Source organism: Notothenia rossii, assembly GCF_949606895.1.
Source record: "Notothenia rossii genome assembly, chromosome: 1".
NCBI classification, from domain to species: Eukaryota; Metazoa; Chordata; class Actinopteri; order Perciformes; family Nototheniidae; genus Notothenia; species Notothenia rossii.
The window spans coordinates 66118679-66142841 of NC_136912.1; the positions used below are offsets into that span (position 1 = coordinate 66118679).

Below are 24163 nucleotides of genomic sequence, written 5' to 3' on the forward strand. Positions count from 1 at the left end.
GTAAAAAGTAAACAATCATACAATAAGACATCTCAAAATAGAAGATAACACAGAACTAAAAGAGTGTACATATAAGAGTTGGCAAGGCATTGCACATACATTAAATAAATCAGAACATAAACAGTAAACACATACATATCAAAAGTTAACGATTTAATCTAGCATATCTTTAAGGAATATACAATATAAATACATAATTGAAGTAAGTGCACACTATAATAAATCAACCTAGTTCTAGCAAAATACAAAGGATACTATTTACTGTACATTATGTGTGCAAAGTAAAGCAGTTTTCTTTTATTAAATGTAAATTCAATGAGGTACAGTTTGAGAACAATATATAGAAATGAATGTATTGTGATTTTTGAAAGGGAAAAAAAGTCTGGAGAGAAACTTAAAGGTGACCTATCATGCAAAATGCACTTTTGTATGTCTTTTATACATGAACATGTGTCCCCGGTGTTCCAGGGAACTCACCAAGTGTCAGAAAACACAACCCTCTCCTCCATACCCAAATATCTTAAAAAGGGGCTGCAACGGATCTGATACAGACTGATCCAGATTTGAACACTTCTTTGACGTCACAGAAGTGGTGCTACGGTTATTGGGCCAACTCCACCAATCAGGAGGAGACAGCCACGGACATTGCCGTTCAAAAGCGCTGGAGACGCTGTAGTACATATGCCAGGCCTGTAGATGGTGCTGTTCTCACAGAATCAGCCCATGAAAAGACACTGTTAAATTGAACGAAATGATGAGGAATGGCTAAAATGCATGATTTGTTTGGTATTTTGAAAAATAAAAAGTATAAATATGCCTTATATAGGTATGGTCCTACACTATATTATTCAAATAGCATGATAGGTCCACTTTAAGAACGATTGTGCTGCGAGGTCTCTGTTAGCCAAAGGTGTACAGGGAAGTTCATGGACTTGCATTCTAAATATGATCCAATCCACTGTTTGTACCAAACTGGTGATTTGTGAAAAAAACTTATGGATGGAGACATGTGTCCCAAAATCCATCTGAGATCCACTATAGTTCTGAGCTTAGTAATCATGGGGCAAACAGGTATAATCCTGTAAATACTAGCATATTCCTGTGGTTTACATTTTTCCTGATTATCTCAATATGCTGTCATTAGTCTTCTGCTGAAGAAACGCAGCTGTCAGTGAGGTCCTTGGTAATGGCTGGCACATGATAAACTTGCCTTTTATGAGCAACATATGTGAAGAGCTTTACTTTAAATACCCTCTGTTATTAAAATATTCTGACTTTGTAATTTGTTGGTAGCAATACATTTGTCACGATCTGTCTGTGTTGTGTTTTGTCTTGTCTAGATCTGTCTTTTGTTTTCTGTCTGCGTTGTGTTTTGTCTTGTTTAGATCTGTCCTTGGTTTCCTGTCTATAGCCTCATCCCAATACCCCTCCTCGACTCCTCTCTTCCCCTCCTCCGGGACTTGACCCGGAAATCGATCAAGACATGCCATTTTGAAGGACGTCCCAATAGCTGAAATCGGCTGAAATGCAAACGGAGGAGTCGAGGAGGGGTGAGGGAGGAGGGGTGAGGGAGGAGACGAAAGGGAGGATACACGCGAGCAGACTACGTGGAAGTGTTTTCACCACTCGCGTATAAAAGCCAGGCCCCCACCTTCACAGCTGGTCGATTTCAACAGGAAAACCGACAACTGGAAGATGAGTGGAAAAGCGTCACATAAATGTATAAGTGCTCACAGGCCCGAGGGCAAGGCAGAGTCCATGGTGGGGGTCTCGGGCTGGCGGCCCGGTGGCAAGGCAGAGTCCATGGTGGGGGTCTCGGGCGGACGACCCGGGGGCAAGGCAGAATCCATGGTGGGGGTCTCGGTCGGACGGCCCGGGGGAAAGGCAGAGTCCATGGAGGGGCGAAGACCACAGCGGGCGAACTCAGTGGGTCGAGTATGAGAGCGAAGGCCGCGGCACTCAGGGGGCCGGGCTCGAGGGCGAAGACCGCGGCTCTCAGGGGGCCGGGCTCGAGGGCGAAGCAGGCAGCGACGGAACAACTCCGGAGGACGGGCAGGAACGCGCTGACGGGACAGCTCCGGAGGCCGTGCAGGACCCGGTTTTGGCCGGACAGGAACCGGAGCCGGTGGGACAGGCTTCGGCAGGATCCCCCACGGAAGAGGACCAGGAGTTGGCAGGACCCCCGGCGAGACAGGTGACGGCGGGACTTCCAACGGAACAAGACATGGGATGGCAGGACTCTCAGCGGGACCTCCAATGGAACAGGACATAGTGCCGGCAGGATCCCCGGCAGAAGAATCGTCGGCGGGGCCTCCAGCGGCACGGGACATAGGGTTGGCAGGACCCCCGGCAGAAGAGTAGTCGGCGGGGCCTCCAACAGCACAGGACACAGGGTTGGCAGGACCCCCGGCAGAAGAGCAGTCGGCGGGAACACCAACGGGACATGACATGGAGTTGGCAGGACCCCCGGCAGAAGAGTAGTCGGCGGAACCCCCAACGGGACAGGACACAGGGTTGGCAGGACCCCCGGCAGATGAGTAGTTGGCGGGACCTCCAACGGGACAGGACACAGGGTTGGCAGGACTCCCGGTAGAAGAGTAGTCGGCGGGACCCCCAACGGGACAGGACATAGGATTGGCAGGCCCCCCGGCAGAAGAGTAGTCGGCGGGACCTCCAACGGCACAGGACATAGGTTTGGCAGGACCCCCGGAAGAAGAGTAGTCGGCGGGACCCCCAACAGGACAGGACATAGAGTTGGCAGGACCCCCAGCGGAACCTCCAACGGCACTTGAGTAGGGACTTGAGTGGAGACTGGAGAGGGGACTCGAGAGGGAACTCGAGAGGGGACTCAAAAGGAGACTTGAGAGGGAACTCGAGAGGTGACTCGAGAGGTGACTTGAGAAGGGACTTGAAAGGAAACTGGAGAGGGGGCTCGAGAGGGGACTCGAGAGGGAACTTGAGTGGGAACTCGAGAGGGAACTCGAGAGGAGACTTAAGAGGTGACTGGAGAGGGGACTCGAGAGGAAACTGGAGAGGGGGCTCGAGAGGGGACTCGAGAGGGAACTCGAGCGGGAACTCGAGAGGGAACTCGAGAGGAGACTGGAGAGGGGACTCGAGAGGGGACTCGAGAGAGAACTCGAGAGGTGACTTGAAAGGGGACTCGAGAGGGGACTCGAGAGTGGACTTGAGAGGAAACTGGAGAAGGGGCTCGAGAGGGGACTCGAGAGGGGACTCGAGAGGGAACTCGAGCGGGGACTAGAGAGGGGTATTGAGAAGGGACTAGAGAAGGGACTGGAGAGGGGACAAGAGAGGGGACTAGAGAAGGGACTAGAGAAGGGACTAGAGAAGGGACTAGAGAAGGACCATTTTAGACCATGACGACCATTACGGCACATCACAGAGAAGCCTCTCCCTCCCAGCAGTTCCATGGGATACAAGAAACACTCCTGTCAACCCAGGAACAGTGTCTTGCGCGGTTTTTACGGCGCTATTTTTCTAAATCTCGGAAAAAAATGGGGGAGTCGCCCCGTTGCTGTACAATCAATGTGTTGATTCGCACAGACAACAGGCCACGGTTATGGAAGCAGCCTACCTCAATCGCCAGGGAGGAGTACGATCTGCGCAGCTTCTGAACGCGGCCAGGCGGCTGCTGTTCTGGGCGCGCACACACGTTGCTCTCACCAGAGCAATGTATATTCCCGGCGAATTGAACAGAGGGGCTCGCAGAGCGCAGCAGCCGTGTTATGCGAGGAGTAAGGAGACTCAGACCTGTGTCAGTGGGATTTGGCTTTGGTGTTACGCGCACTAAGCAAAGCCCCATTTGAACCTTTAGACCAGGTTCGCCTTAAACTGTTCTCAGCCAAAGTAGTATTAATTTTGGCTCTATCAGCGAAAAGGGTGAGTGATTTGTCTGCTCTCTCTGTGGCTCCGTCATGCCTCCGGATCTAAGGAGATGGCAGTTCAGCTGTTTTACGCCCTAACCCGGCTTTTATGCCAAAGGTCATCACAAGCTCTTTTAGAGTCGAGAGTGATCACCTTGGATGGCTTCTTTCCCCCTCCTCACAGGTCGGAGGAAGAAGCCGCGTCTCATCTCCTCTGTCCTGTGCGCGCGCTGTCCTGCTAGTGGCGCGCACGTCTGCCTTGTGCCATTCTCAGCGCCTGTTTGTGCATTATAGAGAGCGCTCGATCGGGCAGCCTCTGCCTGCACAACGGCTGTCACCATGGTCGCAGGAAGGGGGGTGCTGAGGGCGCTGCAGCACCCCCTAGCGGCAGGCAGGGGGTGCGGAGCTCCCCTGTCTGAATTATTATTTGACGGTTATTGCTGCTCCCGCTGTGCATAATCTGTGTAATATGTAGCCGATAAATTCCACATTGTTGGTAAAATAATATTTTGGCCTGCCCCGAATGTTTTTTCTGTAGCCCCGGACAATTCTACCTCAATAATATAATATATTAACGGTGCTTTACGTGAACCTCATCAAGACACTAGAAAGGACGGGAGGAATGTAATTTCCCGTGTTCAGTGAATGCAACAGAGGCAAGACACAAGACCAATCAGAGAGTTGCATGGAAATAAAAGTGTGCTTGTGTCATTCAAGCTCGCGGCTCTGTGTGTATGCGGAAATAGCGCATTTACTGTGTGTGAGAGAGGGGGAGAGAGAGAGGGACCGGTGCCAGCAGCAGGGACCGTGTTGTTAGCATCTGGTTAGCTAGCTGCACTAACGGACATACGGAGCTTTTTGTTCCACAACAAGCTGGAGGAGAGCTCTCCTCTCAGACTGAGAGGCTCAGGTGAGCTAAAGGACTCTCTGAGTGTTTCGATAGTTAACTTTAGTCTAAGTTATCTCAGTGGGTCTCAAACGGTTTGGTCAAAAATTATTCAAAAGATTATTTCCACGGCAAACCTTCATATGATCATTATAGTTATAAAAAAAATAAGAGAATAAAGGAAAAACAGTTATGAAATACTATATGGCAGTAAAACAAGAGTAGGCCTACAGTTTGAAAGGGGAGTGATTTGTAAAATATCCATAAAGAAAAAGAACATCTGCTTACAGTTGTGTTTCATCTGGGTGTTGAGAGATGTATCCATAGATCTCTTAATGTTGCTCTCAAAGTGCACCAGATTGATGCTTTTAACTTCAATATTTAAAAAAAATCTTCCCGGGGAGCATCCCCCCGGACCCCCCTAGAGGAGGTGAGGTCCGCTCCCCACTCGTAAAAAATAGCACTATACCCCTGCCTATATGCCGTGAGCTGATTATCGAGCCTTCATTGTAACAGTCGCGGGTTTACTGTGTGTTTGCGTGTGGGGAGTTTTTTTGTGCGTGCTCTATAGTGCCCGTAATAGTGTTCACTGAAGTCCAGCACCTCAGCACCCCCACTCAAAATACCTTCCCGCGCCTCTGGCTGTCACACTGGCTGTGTGAAGCTGTGTCACAGGCTTATGTCTCCTCTGGGGTGGATCTCCCGGAAAACATCAATGTGCACTCCACCAGAGGAATGTCCTCCTCCACAGTTTTGCACGGAGGAATGTCAGTAGAAGACATTTGCACTGCTGCATCTTGGTCTTGGTCAATTGTATTTGAGGGATGTCTCCCATTCCTCTCTGACACACCCTGTACGGAGTGTCTTGTCAGAGTGAGTGACGTCAGGGATCCAGCTGTGCGCCTCTCTCCTGCCTCTCGGCACGTGGAGAGCGGCCCTTTTTCCCTCTTATGAGAGGGATGCTTAATTTTTTTCCTCTGACACATTTTGTACGGAGTGTCTTGTCAGAGTGAGTGACGTCAGGGAACCAGCCGTGCGCTCTCCTGCCTGTCTGCACGCAGAGAGCTGCTGTTCCCCCTCTTTTTGTTACTGGGCAAAGTATGACCTTCGTCTCTACTTTTCACAGCGGCAGGTATGTACTGTTCCCAGCCTTCGTCCCCTCATGGAAAATATTCATGTTATCCTATATTCCAGGGACGGTGATGCGCCATTACGCATGGCACAACAGGCATGGGGTGTTATTGAGCAGGTGTGTCTGTGCTTCTAGTGCCGGGCGGACCCAGTGGGGCGCAGACTACATCATGCTTCGCCCTTAACCCAATAGCGATAGCCTTAGAGGGCGAAGCCATATACAAAATGGAACTGAGGTTACCTACTGTAACCCCAGCTTCTATGAGTAAATGGCGCAGCCCTCTAAGCGCTGGGCCCCACTGGCTCTACGAATAGCTGAAGAAAAGTTATTTTGTATGGGAGCAGATTGTCGGGCCTCCTTCCTATTTATACCGGAAGGAAGCCCGAGGGTGGGGCCCACCTTGCGGGTGGGCGTGGACTACTAAGACTAAGTGTTTCAGTGCTGCGCTGGTGCGCAGGGGGATTACCCAATAGCGATAGCCTTAGAGGGCTACGCCATTTACTCATAGAAGCTGGGGTTACAGTAGGTAACATCAGTTTCCTGTCTGTGTGTGTTCCCTCCTACCTGTTCCCTCCTACCTGTTTACTTGATTGTGTTCACCTGGTGCCCCTGTGTTTTCTCCTCCCTCCTCACCTGTCTCTTGTTTCGTTGATTAGTCTTGTTTTTTCTTAAGTTCTGTTTTGCTGTCTGTCATTGTTGGTTTCTCGTTTGTCTGAGACTGTGTTCTCAGGGTAGTGTTCTGTTTTTTGTCACCTACAACCTTGAAATAAAGTTATTTTTCTCTATTCAATCTGCATTTGGGTCCTGCCTGTTTCACTAACCCTAACAACATGCCACTTCTATACTCCATATAACAATCTGACCAAAAGCCATCTTGTTGATTTGACTGGTTTGAAACTTTAATCAGCATATTGACAAAAGCTACGAAAGAGATTTTCTTTAAATTTCAGACATATTTAGTGATGGAATGGATTTACAGTATAGGGTCTTTAATGACTCAAGTGCTGTACTTGCATTTACTTGGATATTTTCAAATTCATTCCTACCGTCTTTTCTTGCTCTTTTGTAATGCTGTACTTCATTACATTCATCTGTTACTTTGCAGATAAAGAATACACTATCAAATGATTGTTGAAGATAAAACTACCCAACAGTCTATGAAGTCCTTAAAATCAGCTCAACCAGCTGCAGTCATGTAAGCAAACTCAAGGTAGTTTTTTTGTTTATCCTTTATTACAGGTCCTAAATCTTATGAATTGAAAATGTTTGTTATTCATAACAAAATTCTTTGATTTCTTTTGAATGGAGACATTTTCCCCACAATCCATCAAAATGATGAGGCCTCTGCTGAAGAACGTCCGCCCCAGTGAGGTCCTTAGTGGCTGGCACATGTTAAACTTTTATTTTATGAGCAACATTTTATCTTCAAATATGCTTTGTTATTCAAATATTCCAATTTTTTGTATTTTCTTATGTATTGACAGCAATACATGGTGCTTCCATTCAGCTGCTACGATCCTTTGTTAATTTGCAAACAAGGAATATCAATACAAAACACTATTAAATGATCCTCAAAGAGCTGTAATGTTCATGTAAGCTAAACTTACATTAAGTAATTTACTTTTCCCTTATTACAAGGCCTTGAAGGTGGGGTAGGCAATTTTGGAGAAACCAGCTCGAGTGCGCTAGAATTTGAAAATACGCAACAAAATCTCCAACGATGCGTTCTGTGGCAGCATAGACAGGTCTTTTCTGTGTTACAGTTTTACTTTCTACAGGGTGTACTTTGAGGGTTTGTGACTTTGTAGACCGTTTACATGCAGAAAAACCTTCATAACACACAAGGGGACGGGTAATGACCGGAAAGACATGACAAGGGACCTTTAACCCTTGTGTTGTGTTGGAAAGCTTCGAATGTTGTATTTTGCGAAAAATTATTGCTAAGGTGGATGAAGGGGGTGGGGCTGGTGCGTCTAAAGTCAAAGATGAATCTTGATTGGGCCAAATTTGACCTTGAGTCACCCATAACAATGCTGCTGGGCAACGAGAGCAAAGTGAAGCGACGGAACCACAATGCAGTTCGGCAAAGCGTGACGTCACCCCATTTGTGCGTTGCTGGCGGTCAGGTCTGAAGCTAGACCAACAACCAATCACCTGAATCTCCCGCCCTGGACACACAAGAAGCGGTTTGATTGGCTAGAGCTTGTACTGGCATATGATTCGATTGGCTGACGCTTCCGTCGAAGCTTCAAAAGCAGATCCTTCCTCTACTTTTGAAGCGAGCAAAGCTTTGCTCCCACAATGCAGTTCGGCAAAGCGTGACGTCACCCCATTCAAAGTGAATGGGCAGAAGCGTTGATGCGTCAACGCACGCCGCCGTGACAGTGAGCTTCAAACGGCGGCGTGTGTTGAAACTTGCCGGCGAGCATGTCTGACGCTCGACCAACAACCAATCACATGAATCTCCCGCCCCGGACACACAAGCAGCGGTTTGATTGGCTAGCTAGAGCTTGTACTGGCATATTATTCGATTGGCTGACGCTTCTGTCAAAGCTTCAAAAGTAGAACATTGCTCTACTTTTGAAGCGAGCAACGCGGGCAAAGCTACGCTTTGCTCCCACAATGCAGTTCGGTGAAGCATGACGTCACCCCATTCAAAGTGAATGGGCAGAAGCGTTGAAGCTTCAACGCACGCTGCCGTGTGTAAGCTCCGTAAACTCCGAAGGGTTAAGTACAAGAGTACTCTTCACCTCCGTAGACCATTGTAGCATAGAGGCTATAGTACAATTCTCTCATAGGATTTTCAGAACTTGATACATGATTCTGTAATTTTTATAAACATTTTATTCTTCATTTCATACTCTTGAAAATGTGCCGTGACCCGGTTTCGAACCGGGGTTGCTGCGGCCACAACGCAGAGTACTAACCATTATACGATAACGGCGAGCTATCTCCTGGATACACCGCGATTTTGGACGGTTACTGTAAAAATAAATTCCGTCTCAATTATCTGTACAAATATGTTATCAGTAACCTAATGCAAGTATCAGAATTTAACATGTATGTAACGTTACTCATTATTTTCCGTGCCCTTTGGTTACCACGGTGGCCCTGAAGTGCAAGACACCACACCATAGAGTGGCGAAGTCACGCTCATCTACTTCCGGAGCAAGTCCCTCCCCTTCCGGTTAAGCTCCATGGGACCTTATTTCGGAAAAGTTATGCATTGAAGTCAATGGAGAGAGAAAGATTATCTTTTGATCCCGTTTGAATTGTGCCACGAATTACACATATGATGTTTGTCAATTTAAAAGAAAATGTTGCAAGTAAAAAAAATAAGAATGTGTCGTAAAACTGTGAAGTAACACATTTTTTGTGTGAAGCCGCTTTGTGAACTACATGTCTCTGGTCTCGCAAAATACGCGTCACCAACACAATAATGGCTGTCACGTTAGTACATTTCACCTCTTTCTTTCAGAACGAGGTGAAAATCATTACAAGTCTGGGCATGTTGAGAGCTGTACATACACGAAAGTGGAGTTAGTTGGTTCTGTAAGAGCCAGCATGCGGGACCGGCTTTACAAGGTTTCGGTGAGTAACATGAGTGCAATGTGTAACGTTAATGTCAGCTAGCTAACATTAGCTAACAAGGTACACTAACGTGTTTTGTTTTAGCAACTCGTTTTCTTGTTAAGAACTTTGTGGTCTCTGTGTATGCTGTGTGTGACTCCCTCTGGTACACTGGTATGTGTTTTCCTAATGTAGAGAGCGTTGATTTAATTAATAAACTACACACTGAGTCTAGATCCTGACCATCCTTTTTTTTGTTGATCAAATGTTTTTATTCATACACATTTAGAAAAATACAATGTACAATCACAACCAATACAACACAAATTACAAAAAATACAGAAAAAACAAACAATAACAACAATCAGACAAAACTATGGAAAAATAAACCCTCCCACCCCCAGATCCTGAACATCCTTGTATTATTGCTCATTCGAATCTATTATAGCATGCTAACAAAGGGTACTTAATTTATTTTTACAGATCTGCATGGGAGACGATGGCGCGATGCAGAGCGCTGTCTGTGATTGTGCACGGGGGATGTACTGCAGCCACTGCAATATTTGCAAGCTAGAGAGTTCGGGGTCAGTGCCTGCAGACTCAGTCCCTTTGCTGTAGCTGTGGTCGGTGGACTGATTTACAGCTAAGCTCCCTTTCTCTTTTGTCCACTCAAATAAACTTGGTCCTTTGTCTTTTCCATGTGGAAAATGGCAGCTGCATATTCTGCATTTCTCATCTGCTCCCTGTCTGCTTGTCTACAATGAGAAAATGATATAATTAATAACTAATAATCATTTAAACCTGCCAAATAGTCCCCCTACCCATAGTTTAAACTCTTCTATTTATCTTGTGAAGCACTTTTAACATTCACCTTGTGTGTGTTTTGTTTGTATTTATTTCCAGGTAGAAGAGGACCAAGAGCGAGGAAGTAAGACAGAGCTCTTAATGTGTGACACATATATGTAGTGATAAATGGCTTCACCTGACCACTGTTCCTAAATAAAACAAGTTTTCTGCATCATCAGTCATTTTTTCAAAAATAATTACCAATATTTCACAAATTCTTCATGTAAACTTAAGAGCACAGCTGTATGTTGAGTACTGTATGTCAACTTTGCTTGGTTCATCTTACTGGGGGGCAGCTACATGGATGTCGGTGCAGTCCACAATCATTGTGCAGTTGAAGGCAGAATGAATTAAGGCATAATGAATGTATTATTGACTCAGAATGAAGCACAACTTCTGACTCACATATGTCCCTCTGCTCCGGGCTGTCAACACACTCTCTAGTTTAAAAATCAGCTCCTAAGTTCTAACCCTATCTCCTATTCCTTGACCTCTGAGTGAAACGTCACGGGGTTAAGGGATAGTGGATAGGAGAATTAAAAAGGACTTAGGAGAAGAGACTGCGGTACTTTAGAGAATCCGAATGCACTTTCACTATCCGACGTGTTTATGATGCGCCAGCGGACGTCGCTAGGCTTGTTTGAGACCTGCGCAATTTCGATCAACGTCTTGCTAGTGCGTTGCATGATGGTTAGTCATTTTGTCCGACTTGCTCTTGAGGCTCGCTCACATGAGACGTTGAAATCTCGGGGGACAAAGACGCCCGCAGCCTTGAGAGCTAGGCGAGGCGAGGCGCCGCAGTTCCTCTCCACGGGCTGCGGAAGCAAAATGCTTGATGGGAAACGACTCTCTGGTATCTCGAGCTGAGCGCTCATTGGTGGTTTTTACCACGTGCTGCTGATGAAACTCTCCAATCGGCTCGGCAAAAGTTTGTTGTTGTTTTGTGTCAGTTTTACCGCACTTCCATTCACATTTTTCATCATTGTTCCACAATGTTTATCATCATGAAATTATATCTATATATTGTATACTATACTTGCACTGCGTACCGTTTTCATACTTTATATATCTTAGCATATTCATACACACTGTTCATACTGCTCACAGGCTGCTGTGTATATTCATACCCCTCACTGTTCATCATTCAATTCATTCTATATTTTATTCTGTAGATTGTGTACATTACTTTTCACTTTACTGCTTGTTGCACTCCTGGTTAGAAGCTAAACTGCATTTCGTTGTCTCAGTACCTGTAATATGTGCAATAACAATAAAGTTTAATCTAATCTTGAACAGGAACAAATTTATTTACTTAGTACATATCTGACATGAACGATTAAACACATGGGTGCATTCTTTATAAATGCAAACCGAGTCAAGCCGACTCCGGAGGTGGCGTTATGCACCTTAAAGTTGTTTGCAATCCGCCAAAAAACCGAGAGAAGAAGAAGAAGGCGAAGAAGAAGAAGAAGAAGGCGAAGAAGAAGAAGAAGAATAAGAAGAAGAAGAAGAATAAGAAGAAGCCGACTCGGAGCTGTCCGACTTCAGGCGAGCTTTTTGAGACCTCCCCCGGCTGTGATCGGCTATTCTCGTCTACTTTCGAGGCGAGCCGCAACGCGTCTCAATTGTGTGCGTCTGCTGCTGTGGGGAAACTATGGAAACTACAGTGTTCTATACAGAGGACTACAACTAGACCCTCCAGAAAAACGCGATTCTGCAATCGCAGAATTTACCGCATAATCAGCAAAATGGCGCATATTTTTAAAAGGCCGCATATTTATCAAAAGGCCGCATAATCCCCGCATTTTTCCACACAAAGTTGAGGGAAAAAAAAGTTGACTCGTCTTGACGTGAGGTCATCAGCTCGCGCTTCACAGAATGTAAACAACACTGTATAGAGTGAACGTGTGGAGCTCACACGATAGAGAAAACACCAAGATGAAAAAAATCTAATCCATCTCATTTACCGACGAACATTTCTACTAAAGACCGGGCAAAAAGTGGGGGGAAACTATTCTGCACCCCGTGCAACTGTGTGTTGGAGCATAAGAGAAAATCGACGGTGACGACCCACTTTGATTCATTCAAACATTCGAAAAGGCTTTCTGCTGCTGCGGACAAGAAAGCCAAACAACGTTCACCGAGGCACCAACCTCCAAAACCCTTTCGAGGGCTACAACAAACGAAGTGAGTAGCCTCCAAGATTGAAGCTGGTCAGATAACGAACGAGTAAATTAAAACGGAAGGAGGCGGAGAAGTGTGTGTGCGTGTGTGTGTGTGTGTGTGTGTGTGGGGGGGGGGGGGTGTGAGATTAAAAAAGCCCAATTGCTTTTACAATAAATAAACATTGAATGTGTTTAATTGAATAGTAAAGGGGTTTAACTTTAGTGTGTGAGAGAGAATAAATAAGACAACCCAATATTTAAAAAAATTGTTATTCTTTTTCCCCGCATATTCATCATATTTCGCAACTTTCCGCATATTTCGCAATTTCCCGCAATTTCACCGCATAAAATCACATAAAAACCCTGCATGTTTTAACGCATAATCAAGGATTTTAGCCCGCATAATCAAGGAATTTAGCCCGCATAATCAAGGATTTTTGCCCGCGTTTTTCTGGAGGGTCTATACAACATTGATGTTTAATAAGAACGAGGGAGTACTGTAAACTCATCTAGAGACTCTGCACCGTGCTCTGATGCTGTTGTTTTATGCTTTATGAACGTGGACAACAGAGAAACATATTCTTCATGACCAAAGATGTACTTGAAATAAAAAAGGAAAGTGAAATTTATGCTCGTCACCCTCTCCCTCCGGTCCACATTAATACAAATGATCCCAACACCTATGATTGTATGAAAATATCTTAAAATAAATACAAATGTATTTATTATAAACGTTAGTCCTTAACATCTATCACTGTGTATATCACCATTCAAACATCTTTTAAAAGTCGAACAAACCCCACACAGCTCAGTGAAATGTTGACTTTATTTGACAATTTCAATAAAAACTAATGTTCATATTTCTCTTTTTGATTATAATACTGATGAACGTTCAAAACAAAGCACTTTGGCAACTTACCACATACGTTTTAAAATACTTAATAAGCAACGTAACTTTCATGATATAACTTCTCCGTCATAATCGTTTGTTTCCGTGAACGGCCGACTATTGTGTGACGGCAAATGCTGTGGCTGCAAGGCATTGTGGGGCAGCATTTTCTCCTCTCCTTTCGGTTAGGGAGGTCAAGTGGTTCCTAAGCTAAAGGAGGTTATAAAGGAAGTTTGAAACCTCCTTTCCTATCATTCTAGAGAATTCGAACGGCACTTATCATGGCTGCCACTGAGGGACTTCCGGGTCATTTCACTCCATTAGGAAGGTTCCTAAGCTAAATGGACTATTCGACTTCAGCCTCTGTCTAGCAGGCTATCCATTTTCTCCCTTCAGAGTGTGCCATTAACTTAGACAGGCCATGTTTAAAGGGCTTTGCACACGTCACTGACACCCTGTCAAAGGCTCCGAGATTACCTACAAGTATTTGTCCATTAGACTGGGGCTGAAGTTGAATAGTCCATTTAGCTTAGGAACCTTCCTAACGGAGTGAAATGACCCGGAAGTCCCTCAGTGAGGGATAGGAGATAGGGTTAGAACTTAGGAGCTGATTTTTAAACTATCCGACCGCAACCATTTCAGATATGCAACACTAAGCTGTCTGTGGCTCTTTCCTGCTTTAACGCTGCAAATTTCCCCTCTGTGGGACTAATAAAGGTATTCCGATTCTGATTCTGATTCTTATAAAGGAGGAGATGAAATGCAAAGCAGTACAAGAACAGTGGCATGATGGGGGCTGCAGATGAAACTGGGCAGATGGCTGCATAAAAGAGTTACAGCGGATGGATTCAAGAGCTGATGGACAAAGGGGGAGAAGTCAGAATCAGAGGAGTTGGTCGAGCAGAATGTGAGGAGGCCGGGGTCACGGCTCGAGATAAACCAGAGGAGACGGGAAGGGAATCGGAATGAGTGAGTTTGCACATAAACAACACACTTATTCATAAACGCACATAAAAATAACAACATTTAAAGAAATTGAATTGACTTGATAAATAAGTAAAGATAAAAAGAGGTATTACCCATGAATTAATCAATTGGTAAATTAAAAATAGCAGTAAAGAGGAAACTATTAAAGTAAAATGAGGAAATAATCCTAAAACACACTGAAGGTACTGTGGGATAAAGGGGGAGACATGATGGAAATATTCACTACACTTTAAGCAGTGGGTGTTTGAGTCAAGAGTACAGAGTAGAAAAGATTCTTCAATCTTTTCATCATGTTTACAAATTATTCTTTTAGAGTTTTTATTCATGTGTGAATTTGGTAGAGATTTAATTTGTTACAGTATTAATCTACAGTTTAAAGGGAGAGTTTTAGTAACCACTCTATAAAATCAGACAAATATTTATTTATATAGGTCATGTTGAAGTGAAAGCTACCTCTAAGCAAAATAATAGTATTTCAATTTGAGTTATTGGTTTCACCATTGTAGCATATATTACTACAGGAGAACTTTTTATGGGGAAATAACTGTTGTTTGTCGTCCAAAATGTAGAGTTTAAAATTAAATAAAAATTAAAAACAGCTAATTTTATTTTGAAAAAGCAATATAATTGGGAGTAAAGAAATGTGGGCCTTGGATCACCCATTGTAAAGGTGCATATTATTGACAACCAATAGGGAGAAGGGGTCACTCAACCCACCCTGCAGTGGTTTTTAAATCTTACTTGCAGTTTCACAGGGAGCGCACGGCACAAGATTATGAGCTTAAAAGACAAGCGTCACCACCTCCTAATGATCATCCATTTAATTAGTAATGACCTGACATTTATAGATGTTAAAAAGTAAAAACATACCTACCATAAGTGATAATTCCTAAATTCAACTACAAACCATTGATGAAATTACTTCTGTTTTTAAATCCTTGATAAAGGAGGGAGTGATTGTTATATGTTGATACACCCAAGGTTCCACGCACTGTTAGGGAGGTTAAACGTTTTTCTTTAAGTAGAGCAGAATTGAAGATAAATTAATATAATGAGTTATGAAATACATGGCAGAGCTTTAAAGATCCTAATAATGTTTTGACTCAAGAAAATAATTATATGCACAAGTTTCTGAAATAGATCTATTAGACATTTTAATATAGATTAGGTGTTAATAAACTGCAGTAGTAGTACTATAAGGAACTTTTTTGAACTTTTTTGGCTAACAAATTTCAGGAAATGTGGGAAACGGCTGTCCCAATGAAAAGTTAGAGATATCTTGAAAATGATAGTTGTAATCGTGAATTAATAAATGATGGCGCTCGATATATGACATATTTTTGTAGACAAAGGATACTGGCCTATGCTGAAATATCAAAGTCTCTGCAGAGCACGACACATGGCCCAAAAGACTGAGACCAAATGACCTTTGACCCTGACTGACAGTGTTACTTGAGAAAAGCACTGTCAATGACTGACTCTGGGGTGAACCTGACCAAACTTGACTTTACAACCAGACAGTGTGAGTGTGAATGTATGTCTGCATGTGATCAGTGCAACTGCATGATTTAAAACAATAACTAACAAGCATGTTTTTGGACTAACACATTATTCTGGGGCTCTGTGGGAAATGAGAGGTTTCCTAAAATTCCACAAAATTGGAAAACCGCACATGTGACCCGTTTCTAATCTACTTGATGCTATTGTGGTCCCACAGGCAGTGGCGGTTTGCAAAATGTGAAGCTCAAACAAAAAAATGAAGGTTCTGTTTCTTTTAGGACTGAAAGATGGAGAGAAACACTTATTTTCACTGGAGTGTTTACTGTGGAAAATAATGGATGCACTTTTGTGAATAATGTTTGGTATTTTCTTATAATCAATTATTACCTGAAGGTTTTCTTCCCATACAGGATTTTGTTACACATGAGTTCATGTGTAAAAAGGTGGAGTGTGTGTATAATGTATTATATCAACATGGCTGTCAAATTCCCAATCTACATTTTTCATTTAGGGATTGAAAGAAACCTGCCGCCCCAACTTGGATGTTCAATCTGACCATTGATTGACAGTTTTAGAATGAACCTGCTCCATGTCTATAGGATACTGTTTGATGAATGTTGACATGTTTCAAAATATTGATTGAATTGTAACGCGGATGCAGAAGCAGTGGCCAAGGGGCTACTGTGAGAGATGTAAGTCCAGAATGGGAATACCAAAGAAGTTGACATGTGATAATGAAACAATTTTGTAATGTGGATGTTTTAACAGATATTAGAGTAAGTGGGGTTTGAAATGTAGAACCAACATATTACAGTTAAGTTAAGCTAAAACATGGTAATGTAATGAGACAGAATTTAATTTAGACAACATTCTTTCTCTAGCCTGGTAAATAATTAGAAGTAAAAGCCATAGACTTCATTGTTTAGGTCATTATGGATAGCAATGAACACAAGACTAGTTTCACAAGGGCAATTTAAATTCATAATAGAAAGACATTTGATGACAGTATGTTGGAATTCTGTATTCATTTTCTCAGCTTGATAATATCCAAGCAGTGACAGGTAGAAGCAGTATTGCCAGGAAATCATTCACTTTGACAGTATCATGATTTTAGTTGTTTTTGAATCCATAACATGAGTGTGTTTTTTTACCAGAAACATTAGCAGTTCATTATTATATTTAGATTTTAAATAGGATTTCAAGGATCTGATTTAAGAATAACACAGATGCTCATCAGAAATTCAGAGATATTGAAATATGTGATTTAGTTCACCTAAAGATGTTGAAGTTTAATTTTGTTGGCACAGTCCAAGTATTAAGATTCTGAAGCTGCACTGGACAATTAAGAGGTATAATTTATTTAGAAAACATTAACATTAGAAATACTAAGCACACCATTTATAATTTAAAGAGATAAGAAAAGACGTGGTTTAAACAAAAAATTAAGATGAAGAGAATGTGAGATTTAAAGCGAAAAGTGTAAATGAAAGAGCATGTGTTTGAGATGTGAAAGTATGAAATGGTACTAGGATATCTTATGAACAATCAAAGGGCTGTAACTCAATCTTACATTTACCATACTGGCAGAACACCCCACAGACAGCAGAACTAAATGGTCCCAGGAGGGAGTTTTTAACTAAAGACAGCATTAGGGTGCCTCCTGATGAGTTTAAAGATAGAAACCAAATATCAGCAGGTTTTGAATTAATATTCCTCTGTCCCACAATCAACAAGGATGTGGATGGGGTGACCGAAATATACTATAACCAGCAGAGATTCATAAATTACACCAGAAACGCAGTAAAAAGAAAATAGACGTAGATTAGATTCACACCTTAAAAGGTGTGAAAGGAGGGATTTGTGGAGTCTATTTTTATATAACATTACAAGACTGATTCTTATTATTACATTATTTGCTTGTTGTGCTCATTGTATGTGCTGTGACTTTGGAATAAATGGACCCAATCACCCCCCCCCCCCCCCCCCAAGTTTTGATGGGGCGGACAGGAACGAAGGGAAAAGTTACATGAGAAAGTGTTTAGCTTGCAATATTGAAAGTAGCAAGGTCGAGTGCAGAGACTGAGCGAACACAAAGAGGTAGTCAGAACAGCACATCGCACCGGCCTTCACTTTGTATGGGAGCCGCGCTCCCCCACAAAGCTAGGAAGCAACATTATGGTTTCCCACTATATCTGAAGAAACGTTAGAGAAAACAAATTAGTATGATGGTGCCAGAGTAGGGAGGGACTTCCACAGGCCAGCCGAATGCTGATTGGAGGATCGTGTTGCCAAGAGACTCTATCTGAGTCTGCGCACCAACCAAAGAGAACCAAGTCTAAACCGCGGTATCTCTTCAGCTAGTCTTGACCAATCATAAATGTACGGGCAACGCCCTGTGTAATAAAATGTATTTTCGCACGAGGTTCGAGGCTCTTGACGGATTTGGTGGTTACAGATTACAGTTTTGCTGCCTGTGATTCCCAAAGACGTGATGAGTCCTTGGCCAAGTAAAATATATATTTTGCTCTCTTTACAATAAATAGTTCAACTTAGAAGTTGTCTGTCTTTTCTGGAAATCTGAACCCAACAGTAGCTAACTTGACTTTGTTCCATGCACAATATGTATATTACCTGATATGTTTTATCCAGCGACTCCTGGTCGTTTCATCAGACGGGAAGCGATAGAACGATGCGGTGAATCATCAGATCCTCCTTCGCACTCTCCAAGAACTTGGAGTTTCAAGCTCTGCACTTTCCCTCCTCACCTCATACCTCAAAGACCCTACAGGGTAACTTGGAGAGGGTCGGAGTCCGACCCTTGTCAATTAACTACAGGGGTCCCTCAGGGCTCTGTTCTTGGTCCCCTCCTCTTCTCCTTGCACACAAACTCACACGGATCAGTCATTAGCCCGCATGGTTTTTCATACCACTGCTACGCTGACGCCACCCAATTAATTCTGTCCTTTCCCCGCTCAGAAACCCAGGTCGTCGCACGCATCTCTGCTTGTCTAGTTGACATCTCTCAGTGGATGTCTGCTCACCACCTCAAGCTCAACCTTGACAAGACTGAACTGCTTTTCCTTCCCGGAAAAGATTGTCCCACTCTTGACCTAACAATCAACATCGGCACCTCTATTGTTTCCCCGACTCAGACTGCAAGGAATCTGGGTGTGACCCTAGATAACAAACCTCCTTCACTGCAAACATAGCTGCTACAACCCGCTGCTGCAGATACACTCTTTACAACATCAGGAGAATACGTCCCCAGCTGACCCAGAAAGCGACGCAGGTTCTGGTCCAAACTCTTGTCATCTCACGCCTAGACTACTGCAACTCCCTCCTGGCTGGCCTACCTGCATGTGCCATCCGACCTCTGCAGCTCACCCAGAATGCAGATGGTCGTCTAGTCTTCAACCTTCCTAAATTCTCCCACACCACACCGCTCCTCCGCTCCCTTCACTGGCTTCCAGTAACTGCTAGAATCCACTTCAAGAATGGTAATTGCGTACCATGCTGCGAATGGATCTGGCCCTTCCTACTTCCAGGACATGGTTAAACCGTACACCCCAGCACTTGCAATCTGCTCTGCAAGTTCCCATCAGCAAAAACACGTTGGTTTGCTATCCTGGCTCCAAAATGGTGGAATGAGCTCCCCATTGACATCAGGACAGCAGAAAGCTTACACATCTTCCGGCGCAGACTGAAAACTCATCTCTTTCGACTCCACTTCGAGCGATAGAACTATTAACAAAGCACTTATATACTAATAAAGGACTGGCTTATCTAAAGCCAGTTGAGTAGCAATTGAAGTGTTTTAGCTCTATGAAACCTGGTGTACTTATATGATTCTGTTTTCTTCAAGTTTGTATTTTGTTGGTCGAACGCACTTATTGTAAGTCGCTTTGGATAAAAGCGTCAGCTAAATGCAAGGTAATGTAATGAGCAAGAGGTATGATTACTGTTATTTTAGCAATCAATCAATAAATCAGTTATGACATCTTCTTCTTTGCTTTAATTGCGAGTCGCAACCACTTGGAGCATTATCGCCTATGACATCACTTACGCGATCCAGAATGGGATCTGGGATTTGTAGTCTTTCTAGTTGCGTATTTGTCATAGTCTTATATTTCAACAGTTTTATTGTATTATTATTGAATTGTGCCACGAATTACACATATGATGTTTGTCAATCTTAAAAAATCATTTCCATGTCAAAAAAGTCACAGTTTGTTGTAAAACTGTTGAAATATAAGACTGAAAGTATTTTTCATAGTCATAGGACTACAAATCCCAGAGTCGCGTAAGTGATGTCATGACTGTTGTCACAATTGTTTTCCTCCACTAAATATAAGAGATAGCTAAGATAAGATAACTTTAACAAGATGCCTGTGTGTAGTACCAGGTTGATATCATACCAGCAAAGGGTCTTACTCGTTCTTTCGCTTCCCGTCTGATGAAAGGACCAGGAGTGGCTGGATCAAGTTACCTACCTAGCTAGTAGCAAGCACGTTAGTTAGCATTACAGCCTTAGCCTTGTCATTTTTATTAGCCGTAACATGAAGTAACATTAAGTAACCCAAAATGTTAAACAGTAAGAGTAGTAGTCATATTTCGTGAACCCTTTGAAGAGTACTGTCACACCGGTGTGATCATTCTATAATATACCATTTAAGCCCGGGGGAGAAATGCTAACGCTAACGCTACATTAGCATTGGCGACCTTTTTTACTTCATGCTATCTGCACAAATAGTTGACATTAAACATTAAAAAGATCAGGCAGTTCAGAGACAATCAAAGGAAGGAAGGCAGGCAGGCAGGCAGCTTTGCATGACATTCTTCTGGACGTGTTTCATTGTGGTGATAGTGAGGTTAGTCAATCCCTTGTTTAGTAAGACAGTAGTGACGGCCATCTTGGTGACGTTTGTTGTTGTGCAAAACCAGAGATGTAGTTCATTGACGTTTCACACAAAAAAATGTGTTTTTTTTTACTGGCAAAATTATCTTTTAAATTGACAAACATCATAGGCTATGTGTAATTCGTGGCACAACTCAAACGGGATCGAAAGATAATCTTTCTCTCTCCATTGACTTCAATACATAATTTTTCCGAAATAAGGTCCCATGGAGGTCCACCGGAAGGGGACGGACTTCGCCACTCAGAAAATACTACAGCATTTCAGAAAACGCTACAGCATTTCACAAAACGCCGCTGCATTTCACAAAATACTATAGCATTTCACAACACTACAGCATTTCACAAAACACAACAGCATTTCACAAAACGCCACAGCATTTCACAAAACACTACTGTTACAGATATGGGCATCTGTTAATGCCTGTTATATAGTGACGCCTGTTGGCGCTTTAGTAAACTGCATGCTGACAAAGGCTTACACTGTGATGTACTATATCCGCAAGCGCGGGAATTATACATGTGATGGAGTTGTGAGTTACGGAAATAAAGCTGCAGACTGAAATATGGTGTCAGAAGCAGTCTTCTTGGACTAAAAGCTCAAGAAAACTCACGTCATGACGACAAACAGTATTCCGGCACCCGAGGGCATGCATATGTCTGGTGATATAGCAAAAAACTGGGAGGTTTTTAGAGTGGAATTTGAGGACTTTTTGCTCGCTACAGGTCTGACCGAAAAAACGGATGCGGTGCAGGCAGCCACACTGAGACGGCTTATGGGGAACGAGTGCCGGCATATATATATGCACAACGTCACGCTGACCGAGGAACAAAAGAAAGAACCCAAAACAATTTTGGATGCGTTGGGGGATTATTTCAAGCCGGCAAAAAATGTGATTTATGAGAGATACACGTTCGGATGCTGCAAACAAGGACCGGACGAGCCGATCGATAGCTTTATAACAAAGCTGAGGGAAAAAGCATCATCATGTGAGTACCGTGACCTGAAAGATGAACTGATTAGGGACAGGCTGGTACTCGGTATTGCCAGCGAGAGCACCAGACGGCGACTGCTGCGTGAACGGGACCTAACGCTGCCAACAGCTGTGGAGATTTACCGCCTTGCAGAATTGACGGAGTCACGCATGAGGCTTATTGAGAGCCCGCAGGCACAGGCGGACAGTATTAATGCTATGGTGGACAGGCAAGGCGGACAACGCAAAACACAGTGGAAAACAGGGGAAAGAAACACAGCGGCTGAGAGAGAGCAGCAGTGGACCTGCAAATACTGTGGAAATGGACACAAACGGGGCAGAGAGCAGTGCCCAGCCTATGGTAAGACCTGCCGAGCATGTGGCGTTTCAAATCACTTTGCAAAAGTATGTCAGGCCAGCAGCAGAGCAGAGAAAACAAGAAAAGTTAATGTTGTTGACGATGTCCAGTAAACTGAAGGGGACTCAGATACAAGTGAAAACCTATACAATGTCACTGAATATGTGGGGAATGTGAAAGCACCTGGACGCAAATGGTTTGTGCACCTACACCTGAATAAGAGAAGACAGTTATGCCAGCTAGATACAGGGGCCACTTGCAATGTTATGGGCCGCCAGTTTAAAGAGAAACTGTCACCAAAAAGAGCCTTACAGCCGACCAGAACAAGGCTAAAGCTGTACTCTGACACATACATGCCATCCCTGGGGAAATTTCACACTGACTGTGTGGTCAGGGGGAAAACACACAGACTTGTGTTTGAGATAGTGAACACCAAACAAAAGCCCCTGCTAGGTGGTGCTGCATGCACTGATCTGGGCCTTGTGAAATTCACTATTCCAAGAGAACTACTGCCAGCGGAGGTGAACACTATTGATGCAAGCCAGTCTATGCCACTCAGAAAAAAAATGCTACTGAAAGACTTTCATGATTTTTTCCATGACCCGATCGAGTCAGTCCCAGGTAACATTCATTTCGATCTGAACCCTGAAGTGACACCAGTCCAGTGCTCACCACGAAATGTCCCTGTAGCGCTAAAAGCCCGGGTTAAGGAAGAGCTGGATAAACATGTGAAAGCAGGCAACCTTACGCCAGTGACAGAGCCAACAGCGTGGATAAGCAACATGGTGAAAGTAGCTAAACCGGACAAGATAAGAATCTGCATTGACCCAAAGCCTCTCAATCAGGCACTTCTCAGGTCCCATTACCACATGCCAACGCTAGAAGACGTCTTGTACAAACTGCCCAAGGCTCGTGTCTTCACACTGGTTGATGCTCGTGATGCCTTTCTACAGTGCAAGCTTGATGAGGAAAGCAGCCGCTTGACGACATTCTGGACCCCATGGGGTCGGATGAGATGGCTCAAACTCCCGTTTGGAGTCTCAGTGGCGCCAGGGATCTATCAGTGCAAGCAACATGAGCTGCTATCAGGCCTGGCTGGCATCGAGCCTATTGCGGATGACATCCTAGTGGTCGGGTGTGGCGATACGGACGCAGAGGCTGAAGAGGACCACAACACCAACTTAAGAGCTCTCATGCGACGGTGCAGGGCTGTGAAGCTCAGATTGAGTGAACACAAGCTGCAGTTCAAGCTCAAAACTGTACATTTCCACGGCCATGTACTGTCTACAGAAGGACTGAAAATCGACCCAGAGAAAACTCAAGCAGTGTTGGACATGCCGACGCCCACGGATGCTAAGGCAGTGCAACGCATGATTGGGTTTGTGACATATCTGGCTAAGTTCTTGCCAAGGCTATCGGAGATCTGTGAGCCTCTTCGGAGACTCCTGGATAAGGACACGGCATGGCACTGGCTGCCAAAACACGATGATGCAATACACAAGATAAAGCGGATGGTCACCAACACGCCAGTTCTCAAATATTATGACGTCACAAAGCCTGTAACGATCCAGAGTGATGCCAGCATGAATGGACTGGGGTGCTGCTTGCTGCAAAAGGGGCAGCCCATAGCCTTTGCCTCACGCGCACTGACACAGACTGAGCAAAACTACGCTCAAATAGAGAAAGAGTGCTTAAGCATAGTTTTTGCATGCCAGAGATTTCACCAGTACCTATACGGCAGGGACACAATCACTGCAGAAACAGACCACTGATCACCATCTTTAAGAAACCCCTAATGAGTGCGCCTAAACGCCTTCAGGGCATGTTACTGCAGCTCCAGGGGTACAATCTGGATGTTGTTTGCAAACCAGGCACGGACATGTATGTCAGTGACACTCTAAGCAGGGCCACTCCACCGTGTCGTGGTTCCGACACCCCCTATGTACGACAGGCGGTGTGTTCCATGGACAGCTTTCAGGCGGAGGACTCAGAGCTGGATCAGGCACAGCATCTGCATGTTACTGACTTCAGGTTTCGCCAAATTGCCCAGCACACAGAGATGG

General features: G+C 44.0%; 2 long non-coding RNA genes across 2 annotated transcripts; both read left to right on the plus strand.

Annotated features, from left to right (window-relative positions):
• Window positions 1-9178: 9178 nt before the first annotated feature.
• On the plus strand, window positions 9179-10509 carry LOC307038793. Its single transcript, XR_013808097.1, has 2 exons — window positions 9179-9490; window positions 9953-10509. It is a non-coding gene; the product is annotated as an uncharacterized lncRNA (long non-coding RNA).
• Window positions 10510-11807: 1298 nt separating this feature from the next.
• On the plus strand, window positions 11808-18411 carry LOC307038786. The gene is made up of 2 exons (XR_013808096.1): window positions 11808-12502; window positions 14119-18411. It is a non-coding gene; the product is annotated as an uncharacterized lncRNA (long non-coding RNA).
• Window positions 18412-24163: the final 5752 nt, after the last annotated feature.